Source organism: Rhineura floridana, chromosome 6 (genome assembly GCF_030035675.1).
Source record: "Rhineura floridana isolate rRhiFlo1 chromosome 6, rRhiFlo1.hap2, whole genome shotgun sequence".
In the NCBI taxonomy this organism is placed as follows: domain Eukaryota; kingdom Metazoa; phylum Chordata; class Lepidosauria; order Squamata; family Rhineuridae; genus Rhineura; species Rhineura floridana.
In genome coordinates this window covers 56,277,123-56,294,640 of record NC_084485.1, presented here as the reverse complement: position 1 = coordinate 56,294,640, position 17,518 = coordinate 56,277,123, and the positions used below count along the sequence as shown (strand labels likewise).

At 42.1% G+C, this 17,518-nt stretch overlaps 1 long non-coding RNA gene across 1 annotated transcript in view; it reads left to right on the top strand.

The window, feature by feature from the left end:
- Positions 1–17,274, top strand: part of LOC133387360 (uncharacterized) — a 58,376-nt gene extending 41,102 nt beyond the window's left edge. Inside the window, exon 3 of the long non-coding RNA XR_009763456.1 lies at positions 16,409–17,274. This is a non-coding gene — a long non-coding RNA (uncharacterized LOC133387360). The remainder of the gene's footprint in view (positions 1–16,408) is intronic.
- Positions 17,275–17,518: the final 244 nt, after the last annotated feature.

The window sequence follows — 17,518 nt, the reverse complement described above, 5'->3', positions numbered from 1 at the left end:
ATATAGGAAACTGCCTTATACCTAGTCAGACCATTGATCCATCTAGCTCAGTCAGGGTTTCAGTCAGGGTTTGTTTTTTTCCAGCCCTACCTGGAGAAGCTAAGAATTGAACTTGGGAGGGACCATCATGCAAAGCATGTGCTTGACTACTGAGCTACAGTTCTTGCCCATTACTTGTGTTGTGTTGTATTATGCTTTATATATATACTATATTTTTGCCCAAAGGCACCCAAAGTTGTGAGCAACATATTAATACAACAGAGAGATACAATAAATCAATCAAAACAATATAAAAGAGCACAATTTGCACATTGTTCTCCCTCGTGATCTTGCATCTTAAGTCTGGCTCATCCATGTCAAGGTCACTGTCTTGGCCCTAGGATGTCTTGAGGACAAGGTCATGACAGTAAACAGAAATTTGAGCTACATAGTGCTCTGGCTGTGTTTACAATTAAAATGTACAAAGTAATAAATAAACACACTAATAATTAAAATGATGCAACCAACTTAACCTTGCCTACCCAATGCCAACTCAATACTTGGATCACTTGACTAAGACTTTAATCCAAGGGCAAGGACTATGCTAGCATTTCAGCAGTTATTTGACTAACTCATCCTGTCAGTGCAAGAATTACCTCTAGTGCAGCAGGACTTTCCTCCCTCTCCACCTCAGATCTGCTCCAGAGGGTTGGAGGAAGCCCTAGAAGAGATTTAAGGGGCATGCGCGGGGAGGAGGGGGGAGTCCCATTGCGCTAGGGTAATCCTTGCACTGATGGGACCCTGATTTACCACTAAATTGGATACAACCCTATACTCTCTCTCTCTCTCTCTCTCTCTCTCTCTCTCTCTCTCTCTCTGTCTGTCTGTCTAATTCTTGAGAATAGATTTACTGGCCACGCTAGTTATTATAAAAGTAGTAGCTAAAGATTTTAAATTATACTTGGAGGACCATGCCCAGTTAAAAAAAAATAGTGTGGGGTATTTGCATTATAGGAGCAAAATGTGGAGGTTAACCATTCTTTCCTGCTTCATAAGAAATATTTAGTGATTAAACAGTTCTAGAATACTTGCCCACACACCTGCCCTTGGATTAATTGTAAATTTGGAAGTAAGTAATGTTACAGTAGAGTGTTCTATACTGAACATATGGAAAAGGGCAGTAATGGCCACTTGGTGTGCAAAGAAAGGAACACACACAACCAAGGATAGAGACAAGTCCTTCCTAAACCTGATATTTGGTAACAGTATAGAGGGAGCTAGCAATTTAGCATCCCTATGGTGGCTCCTCATATACAGTTGAGTATGATCATGAGGTAGCAATCCTATTCACTTACCTGTGGGTATGCCCGATTAAACTTAGTGGGGATTACTTCTGAGTATTCATGCACAGGATTGCATTGTAAGACTCCTAGATCATGCTGATGGCATCCTGATCAGTGCCTTTCTTTATATCATCCCTTTTTAAAACTTTGATTTCTCTTACTTCCGGTTTTCTAAGAACCCTTCATTTCCATTCTTGCGAAATATTTATCCACACTATTATTTCATCTGTTTACATCAGTCAGATTCAGTAGGGCTAATTCATAGATGATTATGACTTTCTTGCAGGTTCAGGATTTAATCAAGTAACAAAATTATTAAATGTGTGATGGACTAGCTAATCCATCATTAGTCTATAAAGTGTTGCAGAGTAGCGAAATTAGATATTTGAGCGTCTGAGTGAGCTTTGTGTATTTGAATCTTTGCTGAAGATTACACCTTCTCTGGAATTAGTCAGACAGAGACTTTAAGCTTTAAAATAAGAAATAACTACTTTATTCTGGAAGTACATACTTGATAGGAAAGAGTTCTACATCTAGCTAACTAGCTAAGTTGGAGATGCAAACACTAAGCCTAGTGTTTGCCCTCATGCTTGGAGGAGTCTGCTCTCCCTATCAAGAGAAAGAAAAAAGAAGGAAGGAGATCAGTAGATGTGGTCAACATCCTAAGCATATCAGTCTAGCAGGAAGGGAGAGTCGGCAGATCAAAGGATAGGTATTAGCCTAGCAATCAAGAGGTCTCCTCTCTAGATACCCTTTTTAACCCCATGCAGCCTCAACCCACCAGTTTGAGTTGAACCACATATTCCAACAGAAGTAAGATCCATTGGGTTCAATGGGACTTACTTCCAGGTGTGTATTGGATTGCAGCCTTAGAATGTGAGCTGTGAACCACAATGGCCCCTAGTTCTAATCTCATCTCAGCTAAGAATTTACTAGGTGACCTGAGGCAAGCCTCCACTCACTGCAATATCAGCATAACAAAGGTTGCCTACCTGACAGGGATGTTATTTGGATTTCCGGGAGTGCTTTGAACACTTGAAATGTGCTAAATGTGATTATTGTGTATGAACTAGAATGCAAGGCACTCTTCAAAGAGGGCAAAATAAGGAAAAACCCAAACTCTAGGGGTTCTTATCAATACATATAAAGTACTGACGCATATTGTACACAGAGAGCAAACCTGGCTGGGATGTTGAGAAATCAGACAACATCTTGACAAGTAAGGTGGATGCCGTGTAGGATCTCACAATTAAATCCTTTATATGAGAGTGCCAAGCTTGGGATACATCTGCTCTCAAAAAGAAATTAAAAACATACCACCCCAGACAAATTCCAGTCCAGTTGTATCTAATACCAGATTTTTGAGAAATTTAACTTCAGGAAAAGAGTAAGACCTTCCAAAAATCACCTCACTTTCATTCTCTGAACTTTTTGCAGAAGCAGATTTCCGTATTACATTCTTGTACTCTCTGACCCATGCTTCTACCCAAGGACACAATTAAAATAGTTGGGCCAGTGTATTCCCCCCTCCCCCAGTCATAGTACACAAGTTTGAAAACATGCAGAGGCTAGCTTCCCAGTGCGTAAATCAGAATGAAAAAAGACATAGACATAAGGCGGTCATGTGTCCTACTGTTCAGAGGACTCTCAGAGAAAAGACCTCTGTTTGAAGGTGTCCACTGTTTGAAGGGTTATCTGGTCCAGGTTCAGTTTAAAGATAAAGAGCCACAAGAAGGGAGACCTGCAGGGTCCTTGAAGTTGCCAGTTAGCAGCAGCACCTGGTCAGCAGACTGAGCAGGCAGACAGGTCACCTGTTCACACAGTCGTGTCAATTATGTTGAGTGGTATCATATTTCTGTTTCAATTTTTGCTTTTGCATCCAAACACATAATATATTGCATGCAAATTTTATGCAAATAGGCATCCTCTTTTTTGGGTGATGGATCCTACATAGGCAAATGTATAAATTGGTTGAAACAAAAACGTGATGTAGAAATTGGCCTGTGGAAATGGAATGAGTGAGAAATACTGAACAGAGTCTTGCTGTGCCCTAGCATGAGTTGGTTAGTACGGGACTGTAGAACAGAGGTTGGATTTTTGGAAGAGTTTGCTATTCACAGGAATGCTTTATTCATTTTTTGCTTGCCAGGAGACATCATGGTCAAAAGTAGTGATTATGAGACTCGTCTATGACAGAGGTGGGGAAACTCCAGATGTTGCAGGACTACAGCTCCCATCTACCTGACTATTGACCATGCTGGCTGAGGCTGCTGAGATTTGCAGTCCAACAATATATAGATGTTTTGTGTAACTTTAACCACTTCCTCTATAATGCCAGCTATTGCAGCTTTATTATTTGTGGTTAATATAAAAGCACTTATTGGACACAGTTGAAAGCATACTAAAGCATATTGATACTTAGGATCTCTGAGGAAGGGTCGAGACCAGTCTCCTTCCTCACAGGCATAGCTATAGATGCTGCTGCTGCTCTTCAGTTCAGCCAGACCAGGAGACTTAAGGAACCAATAGGGACCTGGCATGCTCTGTGTGTGCTGTTCCAAGCTTTGTTCCTTTTTTCTCTGCAGCTATTTCCTGGGAGAAATGATGAACAGATTCACCTTGCCTCATTTCCTCTAGAATCTAACCCGTCTTTGCCTCTGTCATTTGCCTCTGGCCCTTTGGATCCTGGGCTGGCTGGAACCAGGCTCCCAGCTATCCCTGCCCTCACTGCTGTCTGTTGGCCAAGACCTGACAAGACTAAATCAAAACAGAAAATGAAACTGAAGAAGACAAAACATAGCTGAGTAAAGGATAAGCAGCACTTGTACTGGAACAAGACAAGAGCATGTTAGGAGGCCAGAAATTTCCAGGACTGGAGACCTGAGGGCAACATTTGATGGGTTCTTAGGTCTTTGTTGGTCATTTGGTATTTCAGTCTCATGCCAACTAGTCAGAATAAGGATAGTCTCAATATATTAATACCTCATACTCAATCATATGCTATATTTGGAGGTGTTGGTGGGTGGCCAAAATACAGTAGCATGCTATGGCCTGACCCTATATCTCTTTGCTATGATATGCACATGGGAGTAAAAGGTTCCAAAATGTGTAGGGGCTTCACTCCAAATATTTATTATTGTTGTGTTTTTTAGTTAATTAAAATATATATCCCCCAAATAGCATCTAATAAATCTTTTTATTATCATAATAATAATTTATTATATTTTTATCCCGCCCTTCCTCCCAAAGGAGCCCAGGGGGACAAACAACAAAACAGTAAAAATACTGCAAAGATTTTTTAGAACAGTCAAATATCATCAGAGCTAAATAATTTCGAGGTAGCAAGGAATAATCAAATGCCTGGGTGAATAAGTATGTTTCCACCTAAATTTAATAATAAGGTAGAGAGATTTTTCAGGAAAGGCATTCCTTTAAAGGGGGACCACTATTGAGAAGCCCTGTTGTGAGTCAGCACCAAGCAGGCAGCTCTAAGCAGTGGCACCACCCAACAAGGCATGCTGACCATAAGGCCCAAGATGGTTGATATTGGGTGAGGTAACCTTTTAGATACTTGTGACACAAGCCATTTAGGAATGTGTATGCTAGTACTAACACCTTGAATTGGGTCCAGTAGCTCACTGGCAACTAGTGCCATGCTTTCAAGATGATTGACACATGGTCCCACCAGACTGTACCACTCACCAACCTGGCAGCTGTATTCTGCACTAGCTGCAGCTTGCAGAGGGTCTTCAAGGGCAGCTCCACATAGAGCACATTGCAGGACTACTGAGGCCAAGCTATCCCAGTCTAGGAATGGCCATAAGTAGTGAACCAGCCTAAGCTGGACATAAGCACTCCTTGCCGTAGAGGTCACTTCAGACTCCACTGACAGATTGAAATAAAGTATTCCCAACCTACAAACCTGTTCCTTCACAGGGAATGTAACCCCTGACAGACCGAGTCATCCACCTAGTTACCGGACAGGAGGACCGCTTACCTACAGCATATCCGTTTTATCAGGATTCAGCTTCAGTTTATTGGCCCCTATCCCATGCATGTTGAATCTCAAACATTTTTTCAGCTAATCCAATTTAAATTCCCCTTCTGTCTATCAAAACATTCCTTTAATATTTGGTCAGTCTAGCAATAAGGCAGAAAAACAGAAAGATAAGGATGGTCAAAAAGCCAAAGAGTACTGAGGCTGGTTTGCTGCTCTTTGAATCTGCCTTCTCTTTCACCATTTATTCCAAGTATATATTCTGTTAAGTAATTCAACTGAATGTTGTGCTGTATCAGAGAATTAGAGGTGTTCTCAGGTTCTCTTTTAACAACAGATACTGCTACTTACTAATGGAACCCAATGGTTTATTTTAATATAAAACACAATTGAGGCCTAGAGCCCCTAACCATAGTTAGCTATCTTTCACACAAACAAAAACCAGGGGTCCTTCTTCCCTCTGGAAAGCAGGTGGCTTGTCCCATGATTATTAACTCTTCACTCTCCAGTTATGTTGTATGCATTGTTACCACATTTTGGACAATCCCATTTTGGATCATTTTGAGATAACAAGAATTTCTGCCTGTTCAAAACAAGAATCCTCAAGAATCATTTCCCATTTGTCAAAGCTGCCCAGAATCAATCTATCAGTTCCTTTCTGTGGTTTTAACATAAATCCTTGCACACATCAAAAAAGCTATGTTTCATCAATGATTCCACAATATGAACTGAACTTTTTCATCAGTGCATACACCAAATGCTGATGGAACCAGTATGGCAAAGTAGTGAGAGTGTTGGACTAGGACCTGGAAGGCCGGGGTTCAAATCTCCATGCAGCCATGAAGCTCACTGGGTGACCTTGTGCCAATCACTGCCTCTCATCCTAACCTACCTGACAGGGTTGTTGTGAAGATAAAATTTTAAAAAGTGGAGAGGGGGAGAACTATGTATTCCACCATGAGCTCCTTGGAGGAAAGGCGGGATATAAATGCAATAAATAAATAAACAGCTGGACAAATGAATACAACTGCTGATGTTGCGTGTAAGGGATCCATCTTTTTTTAAAAGGGGGTGGGGTGTTAACGTGGGCAGTGACATTGAGAAAGTGAACCTATCACAGCTCAGCACACATTCATTGTAACATTTGTGGTAAATACTAATTTATGATCTTGCAGGGCCATCCTGGAGGACTGGCCTATTGAATGTCCTTTGATCTGTGGGTTCCATAGGGAAGTAGGTTCAAATGCATTCTCCAGTTATCAACAGGAAGGACAAGAGTGCAGTAACTCTGACTTTATGGAAGCTTTAGCCCTTGGTACAAACTCCTACTCCCTTCTTGAGGCAATACAGGTTCAAATCGCTCTCCCCTCCATACACACACACAGTGCCAAAACAATAACAATTTTTTCTGAAGTCCTTAGGCCTGTTCTTACTCTTTACTGGGGTCCTCTCATGAGAGAGCCACCACAGACGCCCAGAGTTCAGTTCAATCCTAGTGTCCTTGGCATGTTGGGGCTAGGGACTTGCTCACTTCTGTGCCCTGTGGCACTAACTTGAGTAGCCTCTTTCTCTAGGCTTGAGAAGTGACATGTCCAGTAGTCCTCTTGCTGGCACCATCTTAGGGCTCCTATGGTCACACCCAGTAGGATAGTTCCCCAGTATCCTCTCTCCTAAGGGTTGGGGAAGCATCATCTCAGGGCCTGCATATTGGCAGGGGAAGCTTTAGGAGAGACAGCTGTCCCTCAGGCCTCTGCTTCCTTAACCAGCCAGCCACCTCCCCCTTCCCCTTGACTGCTGCCTTTAGGCTGTTTAGGCTGCTTTCACACATGGGGCTGATTGCATTAGTTTTAAAAAGTAGCACTTCTGTCCCAATTTCTAAAATTCCTTTCACATTGCAGTACATGTTGCATTAAGGAACAGTAGCTTTTTCAGCCAATATACTGGCATTTCAACTGTCTTTCACACGGCTGCACTGAACAGCATCTTGTTGTCGTCCTTCACCCATTACACACATGCACACTGTAAAGGTAAAGGTGTCCCTACACTTATAGTGCGAGTCGTTTCCGGCTGCTAGGGTGACGTCTTGCGACGTTTACTAAGCAGACCGTATATATGGGGTGGGATTGCCAGTTCCTTCCCCGGCCTTTCTTTATCCCCCAGCATATGCCGGGTACTCATTTTACAGACCACGGATGGATGGAAGGCTGAGTGGACCTTGATCCCTTTTACTGGAGATTCAACTTCCTCCTTCCGTTGGAATTGAACTCCGACCGTGAGCAGAGCTTCAGCTGCGTTACTGCTGCTTACCTCATAATTCACGGCTTGAGTCAGGGCCCCTAAGCTGAGGAGGGCCCCTAGGCTGATTCTGAGTTACCCGCCATCCTGTCCCATCCCCCCTGCTTCACCTACCTTTCTGCCTTTTTTGCAGCTGCGCGCACAGGTTTGCCATCAATCAAGATGGCGGCTGAGGTTTCCGTAAGGGGATGAAGCCTCTGCCACCATCTTGGTTGATGGCAGCAATGCGCACGCGCACACACACACACACATACCGGGGAGCCAGGGCAAGCTGATGCCCAAGGGCCCCCACATGCCTGGAGCTGGCCCTAATTAGGGCCAGCCCTGCCATTAGGCAGAGTGATGCAGTCATCTCAAGTGGCAAATGCTGGGGAGTGATGAGGAATGGCAGTGAGGTGTTGGAGGACCATCCTCCCTGTAGCCCCTAAGTTAGTCTGCTGCCCTGATCACTACCCCATCATCTGTGTCTAAATAAGATTCAACTGCCAGCCTAGTCAGTGTCTACACTTACAATTGAGGTGCCATCTTGTTCTTCACCTTAGGCAGTAAAATGTTTTGACTTGGCCCTGCTAAGCATAGCAATTTTCCTTTTTAAAGATAAATGTAAAATGTTTAATCCCACCGTGATTATGGTTGTATTCATTACAGAAAAGCAGCAATATCTTCATCAATTTACTTATTGATTAGGTAGAAGGTGGGGATGCAAGAGAAGCAGTGTTCTGGCATTTTGCATCTGTCTATGGGCATGTATTTAGTGTATATGGCTATGCAATAGAGTTAAGATACATCTCCCCTCCCATTCCCCGTCCCAAATTTAGCCTTTGGAGACTGGGGCAAAGATGGGAGCTGACACCTGAAGAAATGTAATGCATTCGTGTGCACTCTAAATCATCATAGATGTAGTGGAAATTTTGAAGTCCAGGAACTCAGGACACAATTTCTTTAAAACTCTTTTTGAAATTGTCCACCATGAATACATTTGTTGTATATTCTGGGCTATTTATAATCTTTCAGGCAGGCAGGCAGACATCAGAAGAAGTGCCAGGTGAGCATTCTACAAGCAGGGACCACCACCGAGAAAGCCCTTAGCCCTGTCATTACCTGTTTTGGGTTGGGCTTTGGCTGCATACAAGCAAGCTACTGAAAAGCACCTTCATAGGTGTTGGTGACAGTGGTGTTCCTGTGGCTTAAGCACAGTTGCCTCTTAACTGCAGTTCAAAAGAAAGATGTGTATACCACTGATTCGCATATCAGTCTTGCCCCTGCCCCCATGCATCAGGTAGGCTGTCTACTTTTTTACGCTTGAAAGCTCCATTTGTACATTTATTTAATCAAGTGTTCATTTATTACCTTATTGCTTTTTTAAAAAAGAATGTACAAAACTATTTTTAAATCACAGTTTTCTGGAGATGGAGGGGGATTCATGACATCACTTAGACCAGTCAATCAGCACAGATGGATCTGCCAAGCATCCTTGCTTCTGATTTTAAGACATCTTTTTAAGACTTTCTTGTGTCGACAGGCCTTGTCCGTCGAATGGTTTTCATGCAATTCGCCAGTTCCTTATGTTTTCTGTTTTTATATTTTTCTGTTTACTGTGATTTCATATTTGTTGTATACCACTTAGATGTTGTCTGTATGAATTAACAATATATAAATATTTGTATAAATGGACAACCTTGCAGAATCTTCTTCACTTCCTGCCCTGAGTTCCAATCTGAAAAGGAAATTGTCCATATGTAGAATACAGAGAATATACTTTCACAGTGGCTCTAATAAATAATGTAAACTTGTATGCAACCTTATTCTCTCCTTCTTCCAGCCAGACTTCAGACTTTAAGGAAGGAACTAGCATAGTTTAATTGGTAGTATGTCAAGGTAAGGAACAGTATATCATTTTCAGGCTTTTTTAAAATAAAACATTTGGGAGGTGAAGATGACTTTCCAATTTACACACAGGTATCTTAAATTGGAAAGCCACCCATACTATTTCCTAAACAGATGCCAGAGATGGAAGGCTTCAACATCATTCCAACCACAGATACTGTAATGTACATCCGGTCTTAGAAAATAAAACATCACTTGTCCCTTTAACAATGGAAGTTATGGGAAAGTGTATTTTTCCCCAGAGTCACCTCCTAGTTCTCAATTTAGCGGGACAGGCAGCTTAGCTAGAAGCTTGGCAAGAGAGTGACCTTGTGCTCTGCCGGGTTTCAAACATTTTATTAGCCACACAGGACTCTCTCCATCTTTCTGTCCTGCTCCTTATTGCTGAGCCCCCATTAGTGCAATTAGTAAGTGGCTTCTGTCAAGGCAATCAAATGTAGGCCTCTACAGCAGCCAAGGGCTTTGGCAGATCAAGTTGAGGGGATTTCAGGTTGCAATGAGGAATTATAGGGAAGGCTCTCATTTCTCCCCACAGGTCCAAACAGGACTAGAATTGTAGGACTGGGATTCTCTCAGATCATGTTTATACAATGACGCCTTTTTGGTAGAATAAACAAGTCCCCCCTGTCATTTTGGATAAAGTCACAGGATCACTGGAGATAATTTGGCAGGACACCCTGATATTATTAGTGATGGGTTGCTGTGATAAGAGCCAAAGTTACCCCATATTTCTGAGACCATGTGATCGATAGACATAGGCTCGAGGCGAGCAAGAGACACACACTGTGAAATCTGCCCAGTGACTTCAGGAGTAGCAGAACACCACATCCTGTTCTTTCAGCTTATTTTATATAGCATCCTGTTATTAACCACAAACTTTGTTCCAGTAGCCTGCTTTGTCCTAGACAGTGTGCCTCTGTGGTTATGCAGAGTATATTTGCCATGCTTGTTTTGTACCATATAGCCTGTGTGGTTAGCAAAGTGCTAAGTTCTTATCTATGCAAAGAACTGTCTCCATGGATACCATGTGACATGTCTATGAGGCAGAGACCACTATGCAAAGTCTATAATGTAAAAGGTATAAAAATGACTGGCCTCTTCTCTTCGCGGCTGCAGTCTCATTTCAGAGACTGGGGTCTTAGTTGTGAACTAATAAACTGCTGCTACTTTACTCCCTGTCGAATGGCTGTTATTTGCAGTACCTAGAAAAAGATCCTAAAGGGAATATTTTCTCTTACAACATTGCACAAAGCCCCATGCAAAATAATGTCTTGGACTCAGCTTCTCGTTGAGATTGTGCGCACACATGCACATGCTTAAATACACACTCACTGTATGCACAACAGGCTTGCTTTGTTGTGGTTCATACCAGGGCAGGGCCTGAAAAGTATCAGGGACTCACACTGCCATACAAGCGCATGGAGTTGGGCAAACCACTGGTGAGTGATGCACTGTGTGTCTTGGATACTGACCTTAGCTGCTACTAGGCCAATAATCCAAATGTTCCTAACTAACTAACCTATATCTCGGGAAATAAAGGCATGCTAAACATCCTATCAAATCCTGGGAGCCTTACGGCCTGCCCTCATTTAGGTTACCTGTTATTTCTTAATACCAGCATTTGCCCAGAAAAATCCTCACAACTAACTAATGCAACCTATGAAGTCATACACATCCTGCTAATAAAATGTTCAGGGTATTCCAGGTTTATTCTTGCCAGAGGTCTTGCATGCCCCATTCAGCAGTTGCATCCATGTATTAACTAAATAAAAGGGGGTGGCATTCCCCTTGTGGCGTCCTTCCCCAGCACCACCTGTGAAGCTCTCACTTGTGGCTACCAGCAGACAGGAACATCAGGTTTTCTTAGTTCTCAGAAGATCCCCCTGCTAGGCCTTACTACCCATCACTCTATATCTTTTATAACCTTTAGACTGTGCCTTAGTCTCTGCCAGGCTATCTCGATACCTTGTGTCTATGGGTATAGGTAATTCCCAACCCCCCCTGCAGCCTCTTGCACTGAAGCTTACAGCCCTGGGTTTCTCTGTGGTACTGGATACAATATCTTTTCCTCCGCCGCTGCCACCATTCGATACAATTACTGTTCAGCCTTGGTTACTCTGCCATCCCCCCTGGATTGTGTATCCCAGCCGAAGAATCAGGCTTTTTGTAAACCAAGAAATATTTATTGAACACTAAAAATAACAAGATTACTTAATTACTTTGTTGACAAGCTTATGGTTTCATATATATTCTGACATGTACTTTACTTCTCATTAATTGCCTCAGAACTCCGACTCACTCTCAACAACAACAGCCTCCAAACACCACCAAAACCTCTCTTTCACCTCTCTCAACCTCCAACATCCACCATCCAGATTCAACTGCCATTCCTCCATTTATACTCCCAGCCATTCAAACGCTCAGCCAATCATCCAGCATTCTACTGCTCATGTACTCCCCCTCCTCTTTCACTCCACTTACCATATGTCTTCTATATAACCAGCACTTACCATATTTACAATATAAACAGGAACATCCATGTATTAACTAAATAAAAGGGGGTGGCATTCCCCCCCCGACTTCTGTGGATTAGCTATTATATGAAGGTCTGGTGGGTGGGGTCAGCAGGATGCAGTGATATTAGGGGTTGGGTTAGCACTCATCGTCCCCCTCCCCATGTTTAGTGTAATTTAGTTTAGCATAGACAGGCAATTTCTGAAAGCAGCTATAGTCCAGATTATATCTGAATGATATACTGACAGCACTCCATCAAAATCAGCAAAAGCATGGGGGCCTCCCCATTCAAATTGAGGATTATATTGATTTTAAATGTTGGAAGCAGTGGTTTCCAAACTTCCTACACTTAGGAAACCCTTTCCACAATTATTTATCCATTGAAGAATACCTGTGTGTCTTCCAAATAATCCCTATACAGTGCCTTTTAAGGAATATTGAATAAATAAAGCAAGTAAGTTAGTTCTGGATATCAATGGGCAGACCCTATGGCAGCCTTCCTCAATCTGGTGCCCTCCAGATGTTTGAGACCTCAATACAATACAATACAGTTTATTACGGTCATGGACCAGCAAAGATGTTTGAGACCTCAGTTCCCATCAGTTCTAGCCAGTCTGGTCAGTGGTCTGGGATGATGGGAATAGTACCCCCAAAACATCTGGAGTGCACCACATTGATGAAGGCTGCCCTATGGAATTTGGTGAAAATCAGCGAACAAGAACTTTCTCTGCCCGCTCTTTAGACAGGAGCACAGTCTTCCTCACAGGGATGGTTCATAAAACATGTCATACTTTAAAAAAAAAAACTTTTTAACCCCCTCGCTTCTTGTCACTTGTAAAAAAAAAATTACAAACAGAATCCCAACATTATCACAGGAACACAGAAAGCTGCCTTATACTGAATCAGACAATTGGTCCGTTGAGCAATGGCTCTCGAGGATTTCAGGCAGGGGTCCTTCCCAGCCCTATCTGGAGATTGAACCTGGGACCTTTTACATGCAAAGGAAGTGTCCTATCACTGAACCACAGCCCTTTCCCTTCATAATATCCCAGCACATATTTTAATACCTCCACTGTATAATGCTGTTTATTGTATTCATCATTCTCTTTTTTCCTATGAAGGCTTCCATGGCACTGTACATGGGATTCACTGGACATTCTCCCATCTAGGCACTGACTAGCCTCAGACATGCTTAGCTTCAGCAAGATTGCTGCATCAGGTGACTCAAGATCACACCGCTAGCTATGTAACAAATGCCTTTTTTTGATAAAATATTTGTTTTTGGCCTGCTCCCAGTTAAATGAAATATTACTTCCATGTAGGCGACAAAGACAAACCTTGCATTCTCCAACTTTAGGAGTTCCTGCACTTAGCAAGAGAGAGAGAAAGAGAGAGAGAGAGAGAATGGAGGAACAGTAGCACCCTTTGTGGTCTGCTGCATACAGCACTCATGGTTTTATGATCATGGAGAGATGACTGTTTAGGGCAGAGGGCGGTAGTCTTTTTTAGGCCCATGGGTTGGACTTTTGCACTAGGGCTGTGGGTAACAACACCTCTGGTCTCCTTCCTCCCCTGATCAGTCCCCCCTGAGAGATAGAAAAAGAGAAAGTGCATGCACAATCATGCACACACACTTCACTTTTCCAAGGGACCTGTGTAAAAGTCAGATCCAACATAATTAATTGGAGCCCTGAAAAGCACATAGATGTGAAAGAGGGAAAAAGTATCACTCTTCCAATTTCTTCCTTCAGCTCTATGTACTTTTCAAGGAAGAAAAAGGTAACACTCTCACAGCCTCATGCCCAAGAAGGTAGTGAGGGGGAAGCTCGAGCCTTTGTGGGCACCAGAGGAAGACCTCAAGGGTGCTAGGATGAAATTTTAGGGATTCACACATCATACACAGATAAAGTAATATGTTGCATTGGGTGAGTGGAAGAAGTATGGTTAACAGATGGAGGCAAAGAGGCATAAAAAATATTGAGGACATAGAAACAGAAGGAGAGATGAAACAGAATTGGCAGAGATTAAGGTTGTTCTGCCTCAATCACATCTAAAGCAGAAAGAAGGAGTGTAGTTTAAAGCATCAGTTTACAAGAGTGCACAGGTAGGAAGAGCTGAACCCCTCCCCCCCACATCACTGGTGCATCTACAGTTTATCCCGTGTGGAGATGGACAGTGGGAGAGTTTAGCAGGATTCTCTGCCCGCATGCCACTTCAGTGAAATGATAGGGGCAGAGGCTTATTTAAAAACACAACACTCTTCCACACACACAGTTGGGCTGTATCAAGCATTCTCTGTCTGGTAGTACAAGGGCTCTTGAACTAGTGTATGAGTGACTTTTAATGTTGCACAACAACGGAATTCAATGCAATAGGTGCACCAGCAGAAACTCATTGCACAAGTTGCCAGCAAACATCTTATGCATTCTCTTGTGCAACTTTTTCTGGCACAAAATATTTCACCAGCATAAATATACTTCTAAGTGCCTTGAGCTTAGCCCTACACTGGATACAACCTATTGTATGTAAATTGGTCCAAAGTCAATAGAAAAGAGTGCTAACAGCTTGGAGTCTCCTGTCACACATTGTCACAATTTTTCTATCTGTTCCCTCCTGTTGATGCATAACAAATTCTGTGATCCCATGCTGATTTAAACTGCCTTGTGCATTTCAAATAATGGTTTTGTTTTAAATGGTTGTTTTCTTATGGAAATAGAACAATAATGCATATGAAGATGTCAAAGGCAGCTCTCCGGAGAAAGAGTAAGTAGCAACAACAAGAATTGCATTTACAGCTGACAAAAAAAAGCAGTCAAAAATCTGTGAGGAGATCTCCAGATACAACTAAAATAAGTTCAGGAAGTAGATTCTTACATTTATAGTTCACTGAAGCAAGAGGCCTTCTGTCCCTTATTCCCAGGTTCCAAGTCCTTTTTTAAAAAACAACAACACTGACCACTGACAATACTGAACCAGAAGGCTCCACAGAAATTGAGAATGGCTTGCTATGATGTGTGATTGGGCAATTGACCACTACAGGTACATGAAAGCTGAGTTTGAAGATAATGTATCAATGCTCTAATCAGTCTTGAGACAGCTTACAGTAAAAATCCTTAAAACAAATTTTTAAACATACAACATAAAATTTACAAACAATACAATACCAACATTATTTTTTAAAAATAGTGACTATATCAAACTATGCACAGAAACTATAAAAATAAACCAGTGAACTAATTTTATACAAATATATGGGTACACATTATATTGTGAGTTCTCTCTCTCTCTCTCTCTCTCTCACACACACACACACACACACACACACACACTTTAGATCCATGAAGGGCAACTAATTTCTTCTTAGAAAGAAACAAGATGGAATTTACAATATTTTGAGGTTCCTTGTTCCTAGATTAAGGGATGATCTTTCATCCTGATTACTATTTTTTTCAAAGAAATTTAAAGTTGTAAGCAGTATTCCTAACAAACTGGGCTAAACTTGCTGAGGCCCAGGAGGGAAATCATTAAAGCCCAAAGGCCAACTAACCACAGCAACTTGTATAATGTTTAGCATTTCGGTAATGAGAAGCAAAGTTTGACCACACTTGAGTCTGGGAGGGAAAAGGAGCATCCAGAAAAGTCAGAGAAAGTAAAAGATAGAGGCAACCTGTTTTTCTTGGGGTCAGTACTGAGTACTTTGTAATGTTGTCAGACAGTCCTTGTCATCATTAGGAACAGACACATCATCTGTGTCCAGCTTGTGCCAACTATGCATGTCCTATGTTTGGCTGAACTTTGTTCTGCCTTTTAAGTTTGTAAAATAAAATGGCCTTTGGATCCTGTTATAGCTTCAGGAAACCTTTAAACCAAAGGCCCTGACCTTAGCTTAGTACATCCCTGCCAGCTTCCACAGGGCTACCCTGTGGCCCAGTTGGAGGACAGCCTTTCACTCGCAGGTATATGAGGCTCATGTATGCAAAGAAACAACTTGTTCTTTGACTCTCTGGCACAGAACTTCCCAAAATGGAGTTAGCATTGTGGGCACTTCTGGACCATCTGCCAATTGATCATTCATGTTGATTTATTTGCAAGAAGATTAGACTACTTTGGATATTTAATGAGCATTCACTCTGATTCGTTTGTGTGGAGACTAGACAACACTGCATCACAGCAAGTGTTATTCCACACTTTCTGCATTTTCCTGTCACTTTCATTATCACAAAAAAAAAATCTGATTTTGGGAACGAAGTGGATTTGTTGTGCAACACAAATCAGCATTAATTACACAATGTGGATTTGCTGGTATGTGATTGAATCCCACCTGAAAATAGTGATGGTTTGGAACAACTTTGTGAGAGAGGAAAAAATCAATAGTGATTTTTCTCACTTGTAGGATCTCCTGGATGGGACACTGAACTGGTTGGACTGAGATCCTCATTATCGAATTGGAGAAGAAAGACCACTGTATGAAGAGCAAAGTTCTTTCCCCCCCCCCCCCATTCCAATTTACCTGAATTTCCAAATTATTCAGCTTTCCTTTCTACAGGACAAAGAGCATTTTGTATAATGTTTGATGCTGGAGCAAAATTTCACTATCTGTATGCTTCTGCTGGAGAAAGGAGCCAATGCCTACAACCCCTGATGTCTCCTGAAAATCTGCTCTGGGGGATTGGGGACCCTCAGGAAAAGTGGGTGTGGGAGGTCGCATTAAGGGCTGCAGGGTGAAGGGGAAATCAGCAAAACATGGTCTCCTCTCTTTCTGCAATAGCAGCTTCCAGTGGATGTGGGAGGTAGGGCTGCCAGCTATTTAAGCCCATGCTGGCTGCTGGGGTGTGTGTGTGTTACCTTGGAGGGAGAAGCTCCTGCTTTGCAGATCATGGAACAGGAGCTCCACTCTCTCAGACTAAGGATGGGGCCCTTCTGGGCTGCAGGGTCCCTCTGGTCCTTGCCCAACCTGGCCACCCACTGGTGCCAGGCCTTGCACAGAAGGAAATCCTTGCACGAACAGGATTGCTTCATTGGATACAACCCATGAATTTTGCTAGTTTCTACTGAACAAAATTGGTGGAGAAATGTGTTGAAAGGAACATTTTGATACATATCAGATTCTGATAATGTGCTTTTTGAACTAACCCTGGTCAATTCATTAGTTATTGTTATATGTATCTAATAAGTGTTATTTGACATTGTTCATTCCTTCAATTGCACCAATACAATATTAATGTATTGTTTCAATGAATGTTGTGCACCATGTATGATTATTGAATTATTTCACCTTACCAGTAGATTTTGAGACTGCAATCCTCATTTTCACATAATCTGGGTCTTCTGTTACTGTTGTGTAGCTCCTGTGGGGTCCCTTCCCCTTTCAGTTTTGGGAGATTTAGTTCAGCTCTTGGCCTATGCAATGGGCTAAATATTAAATTGTACCTAATTTATTGCTTGTAAAATCTAAAATTGTAAAATTGGGAAGGTCTTTTATTATTACTATTATTCCATATTC